The sequence below is a fragment of the Chelonia mydas genome, chromosome 9 (genome assembly GCF_015237465.2).
Source record: "Chelonia mydas isolate rCheMyd1 chromosome 9, rCheMyd1.pri.v2, whole genome shotgun sequence".
Taxonomy (NCBI): Eukaryota; Metazoa; Chordata; order Testudines; family Cheloniidae; genus Chelonia; species Chelonia mydas.
This window is the reverse complement of record NC_057855.1, coordinates 1,470,301-1,485,738: the sequence shown is the minus strand read 5'-3', so window position 1 is coordinate 1,485,738 and position 15,438 is coordinate 1,470,301. Positions and strand designations below refer to the sequence as shown.

The following is a 15,438-nucleotide window of genomic DNA, read 5'->3' as shown; positions in this document are numbered from 1 at the left end:
CGGGGAGGGGGCTGTAGGGGAGGCACGGGGGGGGCTGGGATCGGGGAGGGGGCGGCACGGGGGGTCTGGGATCGGGGAGGGGGCGTTGGGGGGCGACACGGGGGGGCTGGGATCGGGGAGGGGGCATTGGAGGGCGGCACGGGGGGTCTGGGATCGGGGAGGGGGCGTTGGGGGGCGGCACGGGGGGGTCTGGGATCGGGGAGGGGGCGTTGGGGGGGCGGCACGGGGGGGTCTGGGATCGGGGAGGGGGCTGTAGGGGTGGCACGGGGGGGTCTGGGATCGGGGAGGGGGCGTTGGGGGGCGGCATTGGGGGTCTGGGATCGGGGAGGGGGCTGTAGGGGAGGCACGGGGGGGGCTGGGATCGGGGAGGGGGCGTTGGGGGGCGGCACGGGGGGGGCTGGGATCGGGGAGGGGGCGTTGGGGGGCGGCACGGGGGGGGCTGGGATCGGGGAGGGGGCTGTAGGGGTGGCACGGGGGGGGTCTGGGATCGGGGAGGGGGCGTTGGGGGGCGGCATTGGGGGTCTGGGATCGGGGAGGGGGCTGTAGGGGCGGCACGGGGGGGTCTGAGATCGGGGAGGGGGCATTGGAGGGCGGCACGGGGGGGCTGGGATCGGGGAGGGGGCTGTAGGGGAGGCACGGGGGGGTCTGGGATCGGGGAGGGGGCGTTGGGGGGCGGCACGGGGGGGTCTGGGATCGGGGAGGGGGGCTGTAGGAGTGGCACGGGGGGGTCTGGGATCGGGGAGGGGGTGTTGGGGGGCAGCATTGGGGGTCTGGGATCGGGGAGGGGGCTGTAGGGGAGGCACGGGGGGGTCTGGGATCGGGGAGGGGGCGTTGGAGGGCGGCACGGGGGGGTCCTCAGGCAGAAGTAGGTACTACTTTAGATTCCTAGAGGTCAAGAAGCACCTTCCATAGCGTAAAGTGCAGGAAGAGTATCGTCCTTGACTGATCTGCTTTGCCCCCACTTGGGGATGATAGAATCTTTTCAGACTGCAAGGAAAAGCCTTCAGAGCTGTCACACTTCTTTGTCCCTGGGAGACACTGGTACGGAGCTGGGTTCTTGTGGCTTTCTGTTCTTCCTTCAGCTGCCACCTTCATGCTGAGCAAAGTGTAGGCTCCGGCTGGCCATCTCCATGCCACCACTGTAGTGATGTGGAGTTTCTGCTTGGTGAATCTGCCCCTGCACTAACGGTTTTTTTCTCTCACCCCACCCACACCCAACTTTACTGTGATTTTTCTGCCTCTCGTTCCCTCTCCTCGCTTGGAACATACATCGGATGCTCGGTGACCTCTGCTTTTCTTTTCCTTGTAGACTCTGTATGTGGAGCCTGGCCTATGTCTCTGCGATTGTCCCGGTCTGGTGATGCCATCCTTCGTCTCTACAAAGGCAGAGATGATCTGCTGTGGAATTTTGCCTATAGACCAGATGGGGGACCATGTTCCACTATCTCTCTAATATCCTTTGCTCGGGATTTGGATATTATGATCGTAGATTCACACACCTTCCCATCTGGATCTGGTCTGTAAATAATCTGAATTGATTCAAGTCTCTCTACTTAAATTTAATATTATTCCTAAATATGCTTTCCATGCAGGAAGTTCTTTTTGGCTCTTTCCCTACACAGACTAGTCCTAACCTTGTCACTGTCTGTCACCACACCCTTCACAAGTTCCTTTAAATGTAGCATTCTCTTACTTGTGAATTATCTTGGCCAGTCCGTCTTACAGAACAATAAAAATTCTTCCTCCCGGATATGTACTTTCTCTCCCCTAAAGTAATTCATAGACTATATATCAACTCCAGCTTTCCCACACACAACGTTGTCTTTTACCTGGTGAACGCACTAGCATGCTGTAAGACAGTGGTCAGGCTGCCAGTGGGCTGTGCACACTGCACACACTGCTTATGCTGACAAATGATGTTTCATTGTTATTGTGGTCCCCCGTCTGCCTGTATCCACCTGTTGTCTCTTGTCTCTGACAGAATGTACCCCTGTTCACACATTATTGTAATAATTTTTGTACAGAGTATGCCTTGTAAGGTATCGTTTGAAAACTCATAATTTTCAGATCATTATTGTCCTGGTAAAATATGTTCGTGGCAACACTGTATGTGAAGTTATAAGAGTCCACTGTATGGTGTTAACAACGCATGTTCTAAATCCCAGAGCCCTGTCCAACCTGAGGTTGGCAAACAGGTCTGCCGTAAACAAAAAAAAGTGCACTCTGCTTAATTTGCATTTAAGCAGTAAACAGAGTCATCAAGCAGAAAGGGAAACAAAGAAAGCGCAAACAGGTGAGGGGGAAAAGCAGCAGGGAACATTCTTCCATATAGATTCTTTGTCTCCTGGTGTCCAGCTGGGAATGTTTTTCAGGAGAGGGACTGAAACTATAAAATGGAGGGACAAACACCCCAAGGCCCCCCTCTCTCTCTCCCTGCCCATCGCATTCAATGCGCCTGAAGTGACCAAGGAAGAAAGCATTGGACTCTGGAGAAGGACCCCTCACCTATGGGGTTGGGTGAGTCAGACTGCAGAAAGCATCTGGTGAGAAATGTTGCTTGAATGTGATATAGTTTAAGTTATGTGTTAATAAATGTTTTATCTTTATTTTTCTTCTAATCATTTCTGACTTTTATGCCTCATTACATGCACTCTCGTAAAATCTCTTTGTAGTTAATAAACTTGTTTTATCTAATCCAGTATGTTTAAATTGAAGTGTCTGGGAAACTCTATTTGGGATGGCAAGTTTTGTGCATATTATTCTATTAAAGGAATAACAGATTTAATGTAACTTGTGTTTTCCAGGAGAGGACTGGGCAGTACAGGACATACATTTCTGGGGGGAAATCTAATACTTGGGGTGCGTTGGGGTCACTCTGCAGTATAACCGAGACTGGTGAGAGTCAGAATGTAACTCAGGAGTGGCTGGCAAGCTGCAATTACACACAGACACTCAAGGTGTGGCATGCATGCTGAAAGGCTATTTGTGAGCGGCCCAGGTGGGAGCTAATTCAGCAAGGCATTGTAAGGGCAGGGGCTACCAAACCACCTCCACCCCCACCCCATTGGTCTGGATTGTACCCTGGTATGTCATAGTCTCATACTTAGATTGTAAACTCTGAGGGCAGAGACCACCTCTTTTGTATATGTGTTCAGTGCCTAGCTCAATGGGGCTAGAGCCTCTAGGTGGTACTGCAATATGAAAAATCATTTGGCCTTAAGAATATTTGTAAGGCCTGGACCCTATTACACCTCAGATCATAACTTATATCAGCACCCAAGGAGATCAGTAACAAGTTGTCAAGTTTTATACCAAGTAAACACTCAAATACTCATAAATTAGAGTAAAGCAAAATACACGTATTACTTTTTCACACTTTTTTCAGGCTGTAGGTGAGCACATCCTGCCATGCTTCTTCTGATAGAATTATATGAAAAAAATTCATAGTCGTTTCAGACACCTGTTAGTGTCTCCTGTCCTGAACAGGGGTGCTGGAGTCTGACTGAAAGCTGCTGTTCCAGGGTCAGATCCTGTACGGATGAGCTTGAGCATATCCCGGGGCTCTGGGTAGATTCTGGGGTCTGCCTCCTGCAGTCTAGTTGGTGGCATCCAAAAGTGGACCAGGCTTCTGCCTGATCAGTCCATCTTGGGGTGAGGTTTACTCCTTTGCGTAGAATAGGCCATGTGATCCCCCTCCAAATCAGACAGGCCTGCGGATGCACCAGAGGCCATGGTCTCGTCTCAATCGGTGGAAACGTGGCTCTGTTGGAACTGCACTACCAGGTTCTCCCCTGGCTGCAGCTGCCTACGGGACCCTCCTTAAAAGGCCCCATACTGCAAGGCAGCATTGCCTTTTCTATACAAGCTCCACTGTATTCCTGTCCCCTTTTGCCACACAACGTGCCCAATCCCTGCGTACTTCCTGCACTTCCTGGGACCAGCAGAGAAGTCCTGGCAGGATCCAGTGAAAAGGGGGAGGGGAGAGAAGTGGTTCTGTTGAGATGACTGACTCTACCTTTTTCCATAACTAAAAAGGGGGGAGGGTCAGATGTGGGGCCACAATACCCCAATTGTTTTTCCTGAGCTAAGCCCCTTGCACATAACCATAACAATGGAACCTTCTACCAGCTGTGTCTTTCAGGCTCCATGGTTGGCAACAGCAATGTTCTATGATATCAGGCACGGGGTGAAACATACTGGAAATTCATACATCCTCCTGGGAGTGAGTGCAGATGAAAAATGCCTAGGAAAATGTAGAATTTGATGGTCAAGATGTAATCAGACCACTTGGACACTTGCATTCATGAAGGAATATGGCATATCCCATGTGAAAATGCAAATGAATAATTTGCAATTTCAGTTTTATTGTTTAAGAAAAGAGGTCATGTACAACTGAAAAATACAAGTCTTTAAAATCTCATTATAATGCTCCTTAAGCCACATTGGAAAATCTTGAATTGTTAAATGATTTATTACTGCTTTTTTGCCAGAACAGCTTATAATCACAGCAACAAAGTAAATTGTACAGAATACCCAGAGATGCCAGACATTGCCCTTTCATATCACCCTGACTCCCGCCCCCTTATCCTGACACCAATTCTTCTTGGGTTAAAATAGTCTTGATAGTTATTGCTGTTAGAACACAGGCATATCTAATAGGTCACATGTCTTTATAAGCAGTCATAGTGGGAGGGGGAATTCACTACTCCATTAACTAGAACAAAGTTTTAAATAGCTACTCTTCGTAATAGCTTTACAAAAAAAAGTGATTTTCCCATTCTCAGGAGCTGCTGAGAACAGACAATAAACAAGATCAGGTCTGTGTCTTCACGCTTTCTTTCTCGGTGTCCTTTGCACATGGAATACCCTCCTCTAAAGCCACCACCTTCTCTTCACTCAAGCCAGTCCACAAGACTTGTTTCTACCATGATGCCTAGTGGAAATTGCTAGCGGCTGGGGAGAGGTCCAATGGGGTTTGCTCATATTTACTCATTTTTTTAAAAAAGCTTTTAAACTACTTGGGACTATCAAAGTATGCCCATGCTGTAGCCAGCCTATGGAAGAGTGTGATCTTAGCATTACCCACTTTCCCCTTCCCTTCTGGTATTTGTTACACTGACTTGTAGTGTCAGGTCTTAGGTCACATTGTACATTCTGCAGAGCAGGGACTGTACTGCAACTTCCTGTCTGCACAATGTCCGGCACAAACAACAGGCCACCACCTGAGGTCTTCGGCTATTCGTACCATGGTAATGCCCAAAGTGCATGCTGTTGGCTTGGAGAATTAGCAGATTCTCTGGGGAAGGATGGGGTTGGGTTTTGGTACTAATAATGCCAACGATGTATGATTGTGTTTTATCCCATGGGGAGGGATACCACAGCTCCTCCAGGAACTAAAATCCATGGGGGCGGGTGGGGAGGGGTTAATTACAGTGAGTTGTGGAAAATGGCTGATTTCTGGTATGTTAAGTAACTGTGTAGGGATTTTATATATATGTTTCTGTTATGATGCTTTTGTCCTATGAATAAATGTATTTTGCTTTGGAAGAGCTGTGTGGTAACTTGCAGTTGCTGGCACACCCTGGTCATTATCAAAAAGAGGATGGATCTAGACTGTTCTCCGTGGTAGCAGATGACAGAACAAGGAGTAATGGTCTCAAGTTGCAGGGGGGGGGGATTTAGGTTGGATATTAGGAAAAACTTTTTCACTAGGAGGGTGGTGAAGCACTGGAATGCGTTACCTAGGGAGGTGGTGGAATCTCCTTCCATTTTAAGGTCAGGCTTGACAAATCCCTGGCTGGGATGATTTAGTTGGGGATTGGTCCTGCTTTGAGCAGGGGGTTGGACTAGATGACCTCCTGAGGTCCCTTCCAACCCTGATATTCTATGATTATCCTTGGAGAGAGAGAGAACAGGCAGACTGGCTAATGTAAGATAGCCTTTAGGGTAAGGCAGGGGGCTGTGCACTCTTTAAGCCCTGGTCTTAAGGGAGTGGGGCAGGGACAGGGTCCCTGCCCAGAGACAAGTGACATCTGGAGACCTGAGTGGACACACCTGGAGTGCAACACAAAGTGTGTGGGGGCCGGGGGGAGAGACATGGGCAGTTACCCTGAAACTGGGACGACAGGTCTCTCACTCTTGCCTGTTGAAGCTATTCTGCTTTATAGAAATAACTGAATATTCATGAGGCAAGAGCAAGTGAGAGGGCAGCACGGGCAGACTGCTGAGCATTAGGCCTGTCAAGCATAACATTGCCCCATTCCCTGATGTCTGGGAGTCCCCTTGCTTTTGGGGACTGATGCAGCCATCCACACTCAAGCAGCGAGGCACCTTATTATGGGCTACATTCTCACATCTTACTCACAATGGGCAGTACCAATGGGTACCACATGAGTAATGGGGATGGAACCTGACCCTTACTTTTGCAGCAGTCCTGCAACATTATTGATTAGCTTAAAAGGGCTTGGGACCCATTTATCCTAGACATTTCCAGATGATTAAAAAAAAGTGGGCCTAGAGACAGCTCAGGCATCAAACATCCTAAGTGAGCCTTGCTTATGCCCCAGATGATGTCCCAGTTTTGCACATTTTAAAAACGTAATGCAGTGCCAGCTGCCGAGAAGTGGTTTAACTCCTGCAGAGGAAATTTGCTCAAGCAAAGCAAATTTGCTTTCAATGGAAAAATGCTGGATCCCCAAAGTTTCACAGAGTTCTTAGATCAAAAGCCATCCCTGCCTACACTGGTCATGGAAACGATTCTTGCACCCCCAGTGGTAAATACATGCTGTGGTTTTAACAGTAGGGAAGGAACAAAGCAAGAAGGATTATAGTTACTACAGCTAAGAGGTTTTCTCAGCTGACGGAGGCTGGTTGTGTAATCCTGACTAGTTTTTATACAAACATAAGCTAGGACAGTCGATTATTAAGCATCTACCTACCCACTCAGCCTGCTACTGTAGTGCCATTGTGCCTTTCTTTATTTCCATCCATTCCAATAATCCCACACGCGCGGCTCTTGGACGCTCTTTCCTTGTATATGTACTCTACATCTTCACTTCTGTACCGTAGTTAAATAAAGTAGCCTTCAGGACTGGTGTCACCCACACAGCCTTCTAGATCCAGGACCTTTCACTTACTGATTGTCATGGACAGTCCCCACAGTAGCTGGACTCTTATTCCTAAGCCTCCCCGTCCAGTCTTCCTGCCCCCACCCCGTGCCTTGAAACACACTCTAATGCAGTCTCCATCAGCCTCAGGCACCACTTCGCTAGAAAACCGAATTGTCTTTGTACCGTAGAAAGGGCAGATCAGTGGATTAAGCAGAGGCCTGAGATTCATGACTTCTTGAGTTCTAGCCCCGGCTCTGCTGGTGTCTCCTTTGGGGTTAAGTTACCTAAGGTTACCTCTCTTCTCAGCTCCCCCTCTATAAGAACTTAGGGCATGTCTACACTGCATGGGAGAGAGCCTCCAGCCCAGGCCCACACACACGAGGAGGGCTTGTGCTAACACACTGAAATGCTGTCTAGACACTGCTCAGGCTCAAGCTCACCCCCTCTCCTCAAGCCAAGAGCACACGCTCCAGCCCAAGCTACCCCCCTATTTTTAGCACCCTAGCACAAGCCCGACTCACACAAACCTGTGGCCCTGGGCTAGGAGGCTCACTCCCAGCTGCAGTGTAGACGTACCCTTAGCTACCAGACCGGGCTGTTGTGTTTCCTAGTTACTGTCTGCGAGACACCATGGCTGTGGCAATCGCCCAGATTATTAATTATCCAGGAAGCAGGTGGTGGTGTACGAACGTCACCTCCACCAGAGAGGGAGTACCCAGTCATCTCTTCACTAAGGGGATTCATTTTTCTTTTGGACTTCAAGCTACACAAACCCACTGAGCCAGCTCCCGTGCTGACATACAGCCCATGCAATCCCATTGTAAGCACAGAGTTTGGCCTGTTGTACTTTGCACGCACACCATGCTCACCACCAACCTTACGAGACCAGGACATGCAGGACCCACACAATGCAGGGTGGTGGTTTCATTTTATTGAATGGCATTAAACTACCTTTGTTGCTGAAGCAACCTCCTGAAGACACGCACGCACCGTGGCTGAGCCTGCCTAAACCGTTGTCTGCATTTTTCCCCATGCAGTATTCAAGCTGAAAGGGGACAGTAGGGTGGGGAAGTGGGCTTACCTGTCTCTAACAGAGTTCATTCCTCTCCATAGCTAGTGTCAAACCATCCCCATTCCCACCAAGGATGACTTTATAACAGTGCTTCTGGAGAGCATGGTTTTGCCTTTGGAATACACTGGACCAGGGTTCTCAAACTTCATTGCACCATGACCCCCTTCTGACAAAAATTATTACGTGAGCCGGGGGGGGGGGGGGGGGAGAGGAGGGAGGAGGGGCAAAGCCTGAGACCGCTCGAGCCCTGCCCCCGAGGTGTGTGTGGGCGGGGGGGCAAAGCCCAAGCTCCACCGCCCCAGGCAGCAGGGACCAATCCAAACTCCCAGGCAGGGGTCCTGTAACCTGAGCCTAACACCCAGGGCTGAAGCCCTCAGGTTTCAGCTTTGGCCCTGGATGCTGGGGCTGGGGCTGGGGCCCAAGCAAGTCTAGGCTAGCCCTGGTGACCCCATTAAAATGGTGTCGCAACCCACTTTGGGGTCCCGACCCACAGTTTGAGGACCGCTGCACTAGACTATACCAAGTGGCATGCATTTCCTAAATTTTTTCCTGGATGGAATTTTCCTCAGACCACATTCCCCCATGCTGCAGGGATAAAATTCCCCTTTCTGAAACTTTCCTAGTTCACAGAAAGAAAAGGAGGACTTGTGGCACCTTAGAGACTAACAAATTTATTTGAGCATAAGCTTTCGTGAGCTACAGCTCACTTCATCGGATGCGAATACAGACTAACACAGCTGCTACTCTGAAACCTTTCCTAGTTCAGACACTGCTCCTAGGAAGTGTTTCTTGCAATAACTCACTCACACACACACACACACACACACACACACACCCCTTATAACAGAAGGAGATAAATATCTTCATGTGCTTGCTGAAAGAAATATGTGCTGAATAACTGCAGTATCTAATGCCGGAGAGATCCTTTGCACTGGCCTCAGAGGTGTAACAGTGAACTTTACAAACATTGTGCCATTTGCCAGTCTGAAAATAAAGTCATCCAGCTGCATCTCTTGCCACCAGTAAAGGCGATAAATAGTCTAGCAGGGGAATTGTGCAGCCAGGAAGAAAATTGCTACCCTCTACCACCGCCCACTTCCCTGTTTAATGTCTACTGCTGACATGTTTAGCCTGCTGGCCAAGATCCAGAGAGGTATCATTTTAACAGATGATCCTTGACTGAGGAAATAACTCGATTCTGTCCTGGCAGGAGATTGCAAGCAATGCTCTCAAGCTGGTTTCCATCCATAGCTGCTAATGGAGAAAGTAGAAGAGCAGGGCTCATTTTCCCTTGACATTGCACTATCCATCTTCTAGAATTTTAATTCAGGAGAACACAACTACACCCATGTATCGAAATCAGGGCCACGGATTTCATTCGCCGCAGGATATTGCTGCTGTGTATCTAGTGAGAATAGTTCACAGCCACCAAGCCACACGTCATGGGTCAGTTCACCACACCCTGCTGCTATCCAAAAGTGACTGAAGGAGGTTTGAAAGCATGAAACAAGAAAGATTTGAGGCCTATTTTCGGCATACACAGCAGTCAATGAGAGGACAATGTGTACCCCAGCACTCCTCATGTTGGCCCTGAGCGAAGGACCCCAACACATCTCTTGTATGATATTCTGGAAGAGGAACAAAAGAATATAGACCAGGGGTGGCCAGCCTGAGCCTGCAAAGGAGCCAGAATTTATCAATGTATATTGCCAAAGAGCCACAGTAATACGTCAGCAGCCCCCCATCAGCTCCCCACTTCCCCGCTCCCAGCACCTCCCGCCCACTGTCAGCACCCCCACTCTGCTCCCAAAGCCTCCCACCCCTCCCAGTCGTGCTGATCAGCGCCTCCCCCCTTCTCCCGATCAGCTGTTTCACGGCATGCAGGAGGCTGGGGGGGAGGGGGGAGGAGCGAGGGCATGGCAGGCTCAGGGGAGGGGGCGGGAAGGGGTGGAGTGGGGAGCAGAGCCTGGGGCAGAGCCAGGGGTTGAGCAGTGAGCACCCCCCGGCCCGTTGGAAAGTTGGCGCCCGTAGCTCCAGCCCCGGAGTCGGTGCCTAGACAAGGAGCCGCAGGTTAACTTCTGAAGAGCCGCATGGGGCTCCGGAGCCACAGGTTGGCCATCCCTGGGCTAGATCATTTGAACCACAGATACGCTACAATCCCAAACTGAAAAATCTCACAAATTATCTAGAGAAAATGGAGGCTAGCATCTGGTAAAATGATCAGACTCTGTGATGGAAGACAGCACCCTGGTCTGGTTCAACAATCCAAGGAGAAAGGTTTGGAGCCCTAAGCTGGAGAAACATTGGGACAGACTCTATCCCAGTGGTTCTCAACCAGCGTACGGGTACCACTGGGGGTACGGAGGGCTCTTCCAGGGGTACATCAACTCAGCTAGATATTTGCCTAGTTTTACAACTTACTACACACAAAGCACTAGCGAAGTCAGTACAAACTAACATTTCATACAGACAATGACTTGTTTCTACTGCTCTCTGTACAATACACGGACATGTAAGTACAATGTTTATATTCCAATTGATTTATTTTATAATTATATGGTAAAAATGGGAAAGTCAGCCATGTTTCCGTAATAGAGGGGCTGGGACACTTTTGTCTTTTCATGTCTGATTTTGTAAGGATGTAGTTTTTAAGTGAGGTGAAACTTGAGGGTACGCATGACAAATCAGACTCCAGAAAGGGGTACAGTTGTCTGGAAAAGTTGAGACCGAGCTGCTGGTCTATCCCATCCCGGCCCAAATAAATGAAGTGGGGTACAGGGTATAGTTGGGTCCCAGGACTAAATCGAAATTACCCCTAAAGACCACTTGAGGAGGTTTCAGGAGGATAGGGTTTCAGCTTGGCTGCCCCCCAAAATTGAGCATAGATAGATATAGAAACTGAGGCTGGAAGGGTTGTGACAGAAATGAGTTCTCTGTTAGACCCATATAGGCAGGTTCATCTCTACCAGCAAATTTCACAGAAAGAGATTTTTCCTCTAGGGCTCACTGAGAGAAGCCCCTCCTAGGTGCTTGAAAGGGGATTGGGCAGGGAGAGAAAAAACTCCTCAGGGATTTGGACGGGAGTAAAAAGGAAGAAGTCTTTCAAAGCACAGCAGTCTCATGAACTCTGGCGGTATTTTCAGCATGTTGCCAGTCAGCGTCTGTAGTGTTCCTAGAAAGGAAGACAGAATGCGTTGGGCAAAAAGAGACCAGTCTTTCCTGGGCAGTAATAATTAAACTGCTATTGCAGAGCGACGTGAAGGCCCATCCTACAGCTAACTGTAGTTACAGCTTCCTCTGGGCTGAAATTCTGCCAGCTTTGAATCAAACCCCAGGTAAAAGAAGGGGAGGGGGGTGGTAAATGCAGGATCATCGTAGTCCTTCACCGGTCTTGCCTACATCTATCCCCTTTCCCCAGGTTCTCTCCAGTGCTTGGTCCAGTCTGGATTTCAGTGACTAAGTCCCCTCCCCTCTCCACAGTCCAGTGGACTCACTGTGAGAAAACCACCAGCGCAGCAGGGCTGAGATCACCCTTTGAATACGATGCAGACACTTGACGCAGTCGCTGCAGCATCTGTAGCTGATTGTGTCCAAGCCCTTCTCTCTCCCCCTGAACCTTAGTGCTCAGTCTGGGCGCGAGGCACTTAAGTCCCAGCTTTAGGCTTTGCTGCGACCCACAGAACTCCCGTCAGACACCGCCGGCCCCCACACTCGCTCAGCCCCAAGTGACCACGGTCCAAGCTCCCCCGGCACCTGTGTCCTGGTCACGCGCTGCTGCTCCCACTAGGCGCCTGGAGGCCCGGGGCCTGCCTAAGCTCCGGCACAATTCACCCGCCGGGGACGTGGGTGTCACTAGCCTGTCTCGCGTGCGGGGCCTGAGCCAGTGGGTGTGCTCAGAGGCTGCTGTTGCACCAGGGCCCCGTGTAAATCAGGCTGCTGCCCAAGCAGGAGGAGGCGCTTGCTGCTGGTGCTCACCTTAGCCCCAGGGTTAGAGCGCTTGCCTGGTTTGGGAGAGCTCCAGGTCTGATTCCCTGCTCTGCTTGAGGGGAAGATGGGATTTGAACCGAGGTCTCCCACATCCCAACCACTGGGCTAAAAGCAGTCCCATGGGCACCAGAACCAGCGCCTCCTCCCTCTCCTCCAGCCATTCTGCGTGGAGCCAGGCAAGCGCCTGCCTCATGCCCACAAGAAACACCCGAGCTGCCTGGCTCCAGGGGCAGGTTTCCATTCATGGCTCAGAGCCAGGCGCCTCCCCAGATGTGGGCGCCAACCTCTGCAAAAGGGGCAGGGCTTAGCACCCCCGCCCCGGTCAGCAACTCCCATTGGCTAGCTTAAGGGGCTCCCACCAGCCAAGCCTGTTGACCTTTGTGGATCCCATTCTAAAGGGCTCTGTCTCTGCCCCGCTGGGGAGCCCAGCTCAGCTGGGCAGATTACAGTCTGCTCCTGTGATTATCTAGGCCCCTAAAAACTCGGTGCCACGATGCTGGGCTTTGGAACACCTGAGCCCCTTCTTGGATCCAGGCCCAGAGCATCCAAACTCCCCCGCACCACACACACACACACACGGGTTTGGCATTACTAGGAGCTCTGACCTTATTCCCCAAGCCTGGCTTCCCTGAGCTCCTCCTCCAGGGCTACCTCTGCGCTAACACGTCTCTGCCCCACGGCGAGGCTCCCAACCCCTGTATGCCCCGTTTGGAGTTAATGGCCCCTTGTGCCAGCATGATGCAGGAGTATTTATCCCACCCTGTATCTCGGTGCCTCTGGGCTGTAGGCAACTCCACAGCAGGGCCAGTGAGCTGCTCACCAGAACGTGCTACGGAGCCTGGCGACACAAGCATCCAAAGATGTTCTGGTGGCTGGTTTACCGACGCTCTGCGATCGAGGGGTTACAGCAAGGACGTAGAAGTCTGGACTCTTGGGTTCTCTTTCGAGCTTTGACATCCATTCACTCTGTGACCTTGAGCAAGTCACCTGTCCTCCTTGTGCCTCAAGCCCCCAGGCAAGCCGTGAGGGTTAATTAGTTAACACCTCTGAAGCGCTTTGGCAGGAGTTTGCTAAGGAGACTTTCAGGAACTGCCTTCCCTCCAGGCCTTGTCCGCCGCCTCAGCGAGGTGCTCTTCACCCCACTGGGAACCACCAATGCTTTCTGCATGTTGATGGCACCTTTCATCTCCGGAGCGAGGCAGCCCTTCACCAGCACCGCCTCACCACACTGCTGGGAGCTCGCCTCTCAACCAGCCAGCTAGGAGAGAGCAGTACGAAGGGGCACCTGGCTCGCCCGCAGCCAGCGCACGCCTCCTGGAGGTGCCTGGTGCAGAGGGCAGCCTGGCCTCCCTCTGCTCAAATATCAGGAGTCAGGCTACCCGCAGTCAAGGCATTGGCTTCAAAACCAGGAACTAAATAAGTGAAAATCCTGGCTCTTGTCCTGGGGTCTGAGCCTTTCGGCCACACAGGGGTCACCTTTCCCCACAAACGCTGGGAATGCCATTTTCCTCCAGAAAGGCTAAGACTCTCACCTGCTCGCTTGGTGCCAGGCGCTGGGGCTTTCAGCAAATCACCAGACTTGCTCTAAAATCCCAGGAGTTGGCAGGATCATGGCCAGTCATGGTGAGCTTTGTTTGAGTCTCTTGCTCTCTTCCCAGGCCCCCACCAACAAATGGCCCCTCCCCCTTCCACTCCCTCCCCCCCAGACACAGCTGTGACAAAGCAGGACCGCTCAGCAGATCAGGCTGCTTTGATATTTTCCCCACACTGGCAAAGTCCCCATTCATAGGGTGAAACCAGGGCTCTGCATAGGGAGGCCCGGGGGTCCTCTGCAGCCCTCCTGCCCCGCCCTTATGAGCACAAGAAATGACTAATTTCTTTTGCAATTACACCTGCCAGAAGCAAACTCTTCTGCCTCCTTAAGTAGTTTCCAGGCCTGCAGCTGCTGGGAGGATTACTCCAGATAAGCCCTGCATAGGCCCAGGTGCGTTCTAACCGAGCGATGGGCCAAGGCAGCTGTTCAGCCCCATGTGTGTGGTGCTGCCTGGCAGGGTGCGCTCCCAAGGGCCCGAGCAGGGGTGGAGGAAAGTCCAGGTGTATTTTTATGGGACACCTTTGTGGGCCCCCAGGTAGGAATCCCTTCCTGTGCTTCCATGTGAGGCGCCCTGGGGCCCTGTGTGCTGAAGGGAGGTGCCCAGCACCTTGGCCACAGGCCTTGCCGCTGCAGATGATGCACCAAAGACCTTGGAGCCCTCTAGGCAACTGTGACTAGACCATCACTTCTGGATGTTGCAGAAACAGCCCAGCTGCTCAAGGGGCCCCCTCCAGTAAGCAGTGGGGACAGACCCTCTGTTCCCCACTCCAGCCCTGCAGCACCCACCCTGGGCCAGGGCAGAGAGGGGAGAAGAGCCCCTGGAATGCAGGAGGAGGATCAGTGATGGGCAGCGTGGGAAGGAGAGTTCCTTAATAAATCTGGGTGAGGGGGCGACGCTAATTGTCTCTCTCGCACGCACACAGAGAGGAAGGGGGGCAGAGGCTCAAAAATCAAGACGGATCAAAAAGGCAACTGCGTGATTACAAAGAAAGGTGCTCAGCTTCCCTGAGAAATCAGGGAAAGAGCCGCTTGTCACACGGCCATTGATCAGTCCAGGAGGGTTCGGAGGAAGTAGCTTTTCACTTCGCGAGCCAGAAAGAAACAAAGAGAGTCGTTCTCATGTAGATGGAGAGGAAGCATGAATATACATCAGTGAGATCTTGGTATAATACAACCTAGCATGGCCCCAGCACCCTTCCCATGCGACACGCCTTTTCCAGTCCTCTTAGTGGCCCTTGATGCTTAGGGGATCGTGTCCACACTTGAAGCACCGGAGCGGCCCGGTTACAGAGCTGCAGCTATGGAACTTCAGTGTAGATGCTGCCCGCGCCGATGAGAGGGCGTCTCCCATCGCTGCCGTGAATTCACCTCCCTAAGAGAATTCTTCCGTCAGCCTCGGGCTGTCTACGCTGGGGTGAGGTCAGCAGAGCTACAGCTCCGGGGCTGTGGATTTTTCACACCTCTGAGAGATATAGCTGTGCCAATGTATGTCTTCAGCATAGACCGACCCTAAGTGGGTGCCCATCACCACACTACCTGGGTGCATTTGAAACCCTTAAATTGGATCAATGAACGTTTCAAAGACCGTGAACAAAACACCCTGCTGCCCACAACTTTTAACCAACCAGCCAGCTAGGAACCCTGGAGTCCATCGTTCACTCAACGGGAAGAGACTA

General features: G+C 51.5%; 1 long non-coding RNA gene across 1 annotated transcript; it reads left to right on the top strand.

Annotated features, from left to right (window-relative positions):
* Positions 1 to 851: 851 nt before the first annotated feature.
* On the top strand, positions 852 to 5,397 carry LOC122461864. The gene is made up of 3 exons (XR_006284083.1): positions 852 to 1,041; positions 1,310 to 2,957; positions 4,129 to 5,397. It is a non-coding gene; the product is annotated as an uncharacterized LOC122461864 (long non-coding RNA).
* Positions 5,398 to 15,438: the final 10,041 nt, after the last annotated feature.